Here is a 7,924-nt window from a genome sequence, read left to right on the forward strand (position 1 = left end):
ATTAAACTAAGAATATTTGGCCAATGTCTCATAGTCCTGACTTGTGTAACTGTGACCAAGACGCCCCATCACCATCTGGTGGCAGAATCCCTAAATTGCAAGATGGTGTTTTGAGGGATGAATGTCATAAAATGATAGGAGACATCACGCTGGTTAAAGATGAACTTCTGGACACATTGGCTGCTAAGTCAAAATATCCAAAAGGTCACTCTTACCTTCTATTAGTTTTAAGATAAACATGTCTGTTTCCTATGTAAGTTAGAGGGTCCTTGAGTTCTTAACCAGCCAAAGTATAAGAGAAGATAGTTCGACCTCAAACTACGGCTCAGAAATGGTTCTGTCATGAAGAGAGAATAAAAACAGATTGTCTTTTGAACAGTGGTGTGATTCCCTCCACGAACCGATCAATAACCGTATATTGAGTGTTAGCAATGGTTCCAGGCACCATGAACTATACTAAAGGAATATAAAACACATACTCTGCCTGATGAGTAGATTAAAATCGAGTTAAGGAGAAGAAACATATGTTAAATGACAGTGACCAATGCAGAGTGGTTTTGTAATGTAATTGATTACAAAATTGTGTGGCACTTATTTTAAGCACCGTATTGCCTGGAGAATGTGCTGGACCTTTCAGAATTAGGAAAGAATAAGAGGGAAATTTAGGTGATGCCATGAGGGGGACACCAACAAACAGGAGTTTGGAAGGTAAATAAACAGGATGCATTCGAGGAACTGAAGAGAGAAGCTGAACTGGACCAGTGGTTCTGCACTGCCAAGCAGTGGGGACACCCATAGCTGTGAAGCCCAGATTATCAAAACTGGGCAGAGAAGTTTAGGTTGATCTACTAGACTTTCACTATCCAATACCGTAGCCAGTATCCACAAGTGGCTTTTGAGCATATGAAATGTGGCTCATTCAAATTGATGTACTGTAAATGTTGAATATATATATTGGGTTCTGAAGACTTAGTACAAAAAAAGAATGTAAAATTTCTCATTAATAATTTTATTATGATTTTGTGTAGAAGTGACCTTTGGGATACGTTGGGTTAACATATGAAATATATGATTGACGTTAATTTTGTTCATTCGTTTTTTCTTACTTTTAATGCGACTACTAGAGAATTTTAGATTACCTATGTGACTCACATTATATTTCTGTCGGACGGTACTGTGCTAGATAGAAGTTCTCACAGGTTGTTGAACAAGAAGAGGGAAATGACAAACAGTGATGCTTGAACCTAGAGATGCAGCTAGGGAGAGGTTGCTTCCCAGAATACATTTTTCAGAGTGGTGCTTTGTCATCAATTTCTTTTAAGGTGACATTGACATGGCATTAGTTTATGATTGTTTTTTAATTTTAAAAGAGGAAGCACTGTGAAAGCAAGGCTATGAGGCAGCAGAGAAGGTAGACAATGAGAAGTGCCTTTCCTTTCACACGACAATGCAGATCCTCCCCAGTCTCTGCCCTGACCTCTGTACCTGGGCCAACCACCCCCACACCCACCACACATACACACACACACACACACACACACACACACACGCGCGCGCGCACACACACACACACACACACCCTGCCATGCTTCCTCCCACTTAGGTTAAATCTTGGCTGTAGCTGTCTGAGTCTTCTCTTTAATACCATTGACAAGTGGTTATTTGACATCCGTGTGAACACTTCCAATGACAGGGAACTCAGTACCTTACCAGAAAAGAATACATTTGTTTGGTATTATTACCAGAAGTAATATTTTATTCCCAGCTCAACCCTGCCTCCATAACAGTGCTTACGGGGAGGGTTAGAGTTCCTGGACCCTGGATTCCAGGTTACTAGAGGGGCATATCACTGTTTCTTGAGAGCAAAGAGAGTGAGTGGCACAGTCATTGCAGGTACAACCTGGACAGAACATTTCCTGAAATAAATTAGTTAAATAAAATAGAACACTTTTCAACACTCACAAGAGGCTTCTACCTTGGGGTCCACAGCCAAGGTAGCAACTGATAGGAGCCCTAAGCCCACAAATCCATTTCAAAGTCAAACCAGGACACACCCTCTTCTTCCTCCCTTCCCCTCTCTTTTCTTCGTTCACTGTCTCTTTTTTCCTCCATCTTCTTTTCTCCTTCTTATCAGAGTCTCCTTTTTGCTCCTGCTTTCTCTTCTGCTTTATTTTCTTGGTTAAGGGTTTACTTTCCAAAGACCTAGACTTGCCTGCCTAGCATCTTCAGACACATTTACCCGGGGGCAAAAGGGAAAAGGCCCCCCCCCCCAACCCACCCCCCACCCAACTTCATGGAGAGATTAGACATAATGAGGTACTAAGTATGACCCCCTTCTTCAAAATGTACACCTATTATAACGTTCAACTGTGAGAGATGGATGTGGACATGTTTTAAACCATCATTCCTAGCAGTTGTATAACATATTCACTCATGTTATCTCATTATCACTGGGCCTTTTTAAGAGGCTCAGAGGGGTTAATGATTTGGCCGAGGTTGCCCAGCTTGAAAGTGGCAAAATTGGAACTTGAACCTTTGTCTTGAGTGGGCAGTTTGTGTTTCACACCATATTTTCTAGGCAAAAGGTCATTTGGCCTTCTTTGACTAGACAAGCAGCCAAATCTAAACTAGTTAAAAGAACCCAGAGTAATATCAGGTGCTTTGTTGGGACTTATCATGTCACTTAGGAAATTTTCCTGTCCTTTAAGCCAGGAGATCCTGCAAGACTCCAAAGAAAGTGTCACCTTCAGAAAACTTGTGGGCACGTTAGAAAATTGGGTTTTGATGATGACTTTGGTTCAGGCCCTGCACCAGCTTCTTGTCAGTCATCTGTATGCCTATGTACCCCCAACCTACAAAGTATTTATTGGGGTACCTCCCCTAAAGGATTATGAAAGGCAACCCAAGTGGGCATGTGAGGGGTAACCTTATGCAGCCAGGTACATTTGCAGTGTACAGAGCCCAGTCTCAGCTAATTTTTCCTGGAGAGCAACAGTAAAGGCCCCTTAAACTAAAATATCCAGATTGCAGGGGGTGCCATTATTAGACTCTGGAGTTTCCCGCCTGAAAACTTGGAGTTCCACATTCTCACTTCACCTTCCATCTACCCGGAACAGCAGTCTCCCAGCAAAACCCATACCGTATTAGATGGCACCCTGGCTAGGACTCGGAAGGCTTGCTGACAGTCAGACCGTAGGCAAGTTCCTCAGCCTTTCTGGACCTCCTTTTCTTATCTGTAAAATGGGGAGTATAAGGCCTCTCGCGCCTACCCCATTAAGACCAGCAAGGGTGATAACACATACCTCAATGTTCCGTAAGCCATAATATACTATATAGATGGAAGGTTCCACCCTCATCTCTCAACTTCTACAAGCTTTTCTGGGTAACACTACCTCTAGAGCTTCCACCACTGTCTGAAAACCTAATTCTCTGTTCCATCTCTTTAGGATATTTATAGTACTTCCAGTAATATATATGATTTCTAAAATTAAGTAAATAATCCTATCATGTTTTAAATTAAAAATTGAAAAGTGATTGTAAACCAATTTAGTGAAAAAGCAATCAAGAATGAGTTTGATACTACAATAGTAAACTTATCTGTGAGCTTCCTGGTCATAAAAGTTTTTTTAGTAGATCTTTGAGTTCTTATTCAATATAAGGAAGTATATAATTCATCTAGAGAAATGAGCTAATTCCTGGCAGTAATTTCTTGAAGGATTTATCAAATGGATTCCTATATGACTATGGAAAAAATAATACATATTGGTTTCATCTGTCACTTTTGCCAGAGTTTATGTTCTTCATATGGAGGTTTCTTAATTAAGCCCTCTACACAAGTTGGGGGACTTATTCTTGCAGAGTCCCCACTGACTGACCCTGAGGAAAAGGGACACTGACAATAGTATAAACCTGTTTTAAACTTCTCTGTGGGCAAACTGAAGCTGCCCTCCTTCCTCTCCAGGGTCTCAGGGGAGGACTTGGCAAGAGTCAGATCCAATTTAAATGACAGTGGGAACTCTGGTGGCAAACAAATAAAGGGTCACCTCATTGTCCCAGTATAGTGTGGGTAAGGCCACCAGTTCGTGGATTCTGCGTCACAGGGGCCTTAGTTCCAAAGCACCCTTGTGGGGCTGCGTCTGAGCTCAGGAAGGTGGGCCACATCTAGGGAGGGCTCTGCCCAGCCCCTCCTGAGCTTCTGCCTCCTCTGCCTCTTCCCTCTAGATCACACGGCAGCAGTACCAGAATGCCCTCACCGCCTGCCACATGGACAACTCACCCCAGTCCCCCGACATGGAGGCCTTCACTGACGGAGATTCCACCAAAGCCCCCACAACCCGAGGCACACCCCAGACCCCCAAGGATGACCCTGCTGTCATCCTTCTGAACAACAGGAACAGCCTGCCGTGTGAGTCAGTCAGGCGGATGGGCTGGGCTGCCTGGGGTGAGGGCGGCCTTGCCTTCCTTCTCAGCACTGTCCAAAGCTACCATCTTGTCCTCATGGAGCCCCAGGTCTTCTCTGAAGCAGAGAGGTGACACACTCACTGTCCTCCCCAGGCAGCCGCTCAGATGGCCTGAGAAGCCCTGGCGAGGTCGTGTACCTGAGGATGGAGGAGATGGCTTTCCCCCGGGAGGATATGACAGACTTCGAGGAGTGCAGCGCCCAGCAGCTCCCGCTGTCTCCTGCAGCTGTTCCCACAAGAGCAGGTCAGGGAGGGAGGGAAACTGGGCCCAGACGAGTATGCGGGGGGGGGGCGGTCATCACTATCAGGCACTGGGTGAGGGGAGCCTGGGACCCCAGCCCCCATGTAAAATTTGCTACCTCTTTCACCTCCAGGGAAGGAAACTGACATTTACTGAGCAACTGTCAGGCCCATCATAATTCGTACAACCAGAAGACAGCGTGTAAGGCAGGGTTAGCAGCTAGATTTCCACCTGGGTTCAGAGCCTGGCTTCTTCACTTAAGAGCTATGCAATTTTAGGCAAGTTACTTTAACCGAAGATTCGGTTTCCTTGTCTTGGTAGGTAAATTTCCTTACATTAATAGATACAAATCATGGTGACTACCTCATAAAATAGCCTTGAGCATAGATATATAGAGGGCACATCCCATATAGAGTGGCCTATTACCATGCTCTCTAAATAGTAGGTAGTTATTGTTAGACCCACGTTATGAATTAGGATATTGAAGTCAACGCTCTCTCTCACTGGTAGGACTTCTCCCTTCATTTGGGGCACAGAGCCAGAGGTAACCTGTAAGACTTGTCCTGAAGTCAGATAGTATCACCTCCCTTCAAGACAGTGAACGCCTCTGTCTTGACAGTGGTTTGCTCCGAGCTCCCAGGGTCCTAGCAGTCCCGAGATCCTTCTGTGCTTGCCTAAGATATAATTCCTCAAGCTTTCAGCAACCCCACTCCCCAGGTTAGCAGTCACCCCACCTGGCCTTCTAGACCTGCCCCAGGCCATAGAGTGAGACCCCTCAAGTCCAGAGTAATGACCTGACAAGTGCTCATCAATTTTCGAAGTCAGGGAGACAACATGTTTGAACTTGTAGCTAATGCAGAAAATCTGGGACAAGTATAATCACTGTTCTAGGACCTGAATTTAGGACTGATGTTCTTTTTCTCCTGCACACACTGAACTTAGTAGCTAAAGCATGTAGCAAGAAATTGCATCAAAGGAATAAGAATGGAGAAGATGGGATAGTCTTTGAAGATTATCCAGTTCATCCTCCTTGTATGAAACACGAGGACCCTGAGACCTAGAGAAGGAAATGACTTGCCGCGTCCATATGCTGCATTAGAAGAGGGCTCAGCCTCGTGACTTTGGGTGCAGTGCAGTTTCCACCCCATCATCATGCCTCACAAGTTAGGTTCTTAACTGCATTCGCGGAAAGAGCCTGGGCGCCTTCCCGGCTCTGAGATTCTATGGCTTTCTGAATTCCCGCTGGGTTCAAGGGGAAAAGACGAAGGCGTGTGCTTAATTGTTATTGAGCCCTGTGATTTTCCAAGATGTGTGCAAGTAGAGGAAGGAGACATCCCCACCTGTCCTCAAATGTGCTTTTAGCCTGGCAAAGATGCTGAGTGGAGAACATCTTGGTTTCTTCTCTTTCCTGCCAAACAGTGTTTGGATGGTTGGATTCCCACTCCTGTTCTCTGTCTCTTTGTTCTTTTTGTGGCACTAAAGTGACTCTTGCTAACTAATTAGAGCCAGTGCCTTCCTGGGCATCCCTCTCTTGTTAGGGCCACCGCTACCTTGGCACTGGTTTTGAACTTTTACCTGCTGAGAAATGTTAACCAGAATCAGCCCACCTAGATCCCTGGGTATTAGGTTGGAAACACCTGAGTTCTTTCTTTTTCCCTTTCTCTCGGCATCAGATAGTCAATGTTGTAATATCAACTTGGACACAGAGACTAGCCCCTGCAGCAGTGACTTTGAAGAAACCGTGGGCAAGAAGCTGCTGAGAACCTTGAGTGAGTAGCTCTTCACCCAGACAAAAGCTGCCCCCCAGATGGTTAGCAGAAAAAGCATATTAAGATCTTACTCCTAGAGGAAGAACTGTTGACTCCTTTTGGGAACCCTAATGAGGTATAATCGTGGGAATCCACATAGGGCTTCGGCCGGTACTGTATCCTTGATAGAGTGGGGATCTGTCCCGTTCAGTTGATGATCATCTAGGACAGGAGTCTGCCACAAAGTAATACTGACCACCATCCCCAACCTGTTCTTGTAAATAAAAAACTTGGATCATAAACAGACCCATTTGTTACCTCTGGCCACAGTGGAAAAGTCCAATAACTGCAACAGGGACCATATGGCCTGCAAAACCTGTAATATGTATTATCTAGTCCTTTAAAGAAAGAATTTATGTCCAGGACACTAAATAGAAAGGAAATCAATATCCTTCATGGAAGGAAGTCAGTGGCAGAGAAAACAAGGTGAAAAAATACTCCTTCCTGAAAACAACAGAGCCTGGGAACAGATTGCCCTTTCACCCTTGAGGACAGTTGTGTAATTACCCTCACCTGCTCAATGTAGATGGCAGGAGCTTCAGAGCTAGAGAATGTAGGTCCCTAGGAATGGTGCCCAGCTATACCCACCACCCTGGGCTCATAGGACATCGAAGAGATGAGAACAATCCTCTCTCAGAGGATGTGTGGCAGTCAGTTGGGCCAGGGCCTTCAAGGGACGGAAAAGGAATGATCCTGAGGCATTACATGAGCTTTACTCAAGCCTCTCCAGGAAATCTCTATTCTGTTGGCACTGACCTAGGTTCGTGGCTTTTTAGAGATGTTATCTCTGGTGGAAGGTGCATTCTAGTCCTTCAAGACATATCTATGCTGATATCAGTACCAGGATATAATGCAGATTACTTTCTGCCCAACTATCAAAGGCTTTGTCTCCATTTTTGCTTCTATTTTGAAAAGAGCTTACACCACCAAGAGCGTATGAATGTCCTCCCAGTCTTAAAGCTTAATCCTTAAAAACTGTGTCTTTCAGGTGGTCGAAAAAGGAAGCAGTCACAGGATGGAGAGCCAGCCTCTGTGGAGAACTCCAATTTAACGCCTCTGATCACATGATGGGGCAGACAGTGTTTGCTGGGTGCGTGAGATTCCAGAGCTTTGGGGGAGAACCCACCCTCCCATCATCTGCTTCTCCCCAAGGCCTCCCACAAGTGACAGAGCATTCTGCTTTCCTTACCACCTCTTCACCCCTGTCAGTTTGGCAGATTTTCCCTCGTCGCCTCCAGTTTCACTCAGAGCCTTGCCGTGGCCATAATGGAAGGAGGTGCCTCCAGTGGAACATGCTAGAAATGGTCTTGTCCACAGGACAATCTGGGACTGGAAAAGAAATGACCCCAAGCTGACAGTGCCACTCTGGGACCCCTGATGCCTTTTGTGTTCTTTGAGATCCCCTAATGCCATAT

The sequence above is a fragment of the Pteropus vampyrus genome, unplaced genomic scaffold (assembly GCF_000151845.1).
Source record: "Pteropus vampyrus isolate Shadow unplaced genomic scaffold, Pvam_2.0 Scaffold348, whole genome shotgun sequence".
NCBI lineage: Eukaryota > Metazoa > Chordata > Mammalia > Chiroptera > Pteropodidae > Pteropus > Pteropus vampyrus.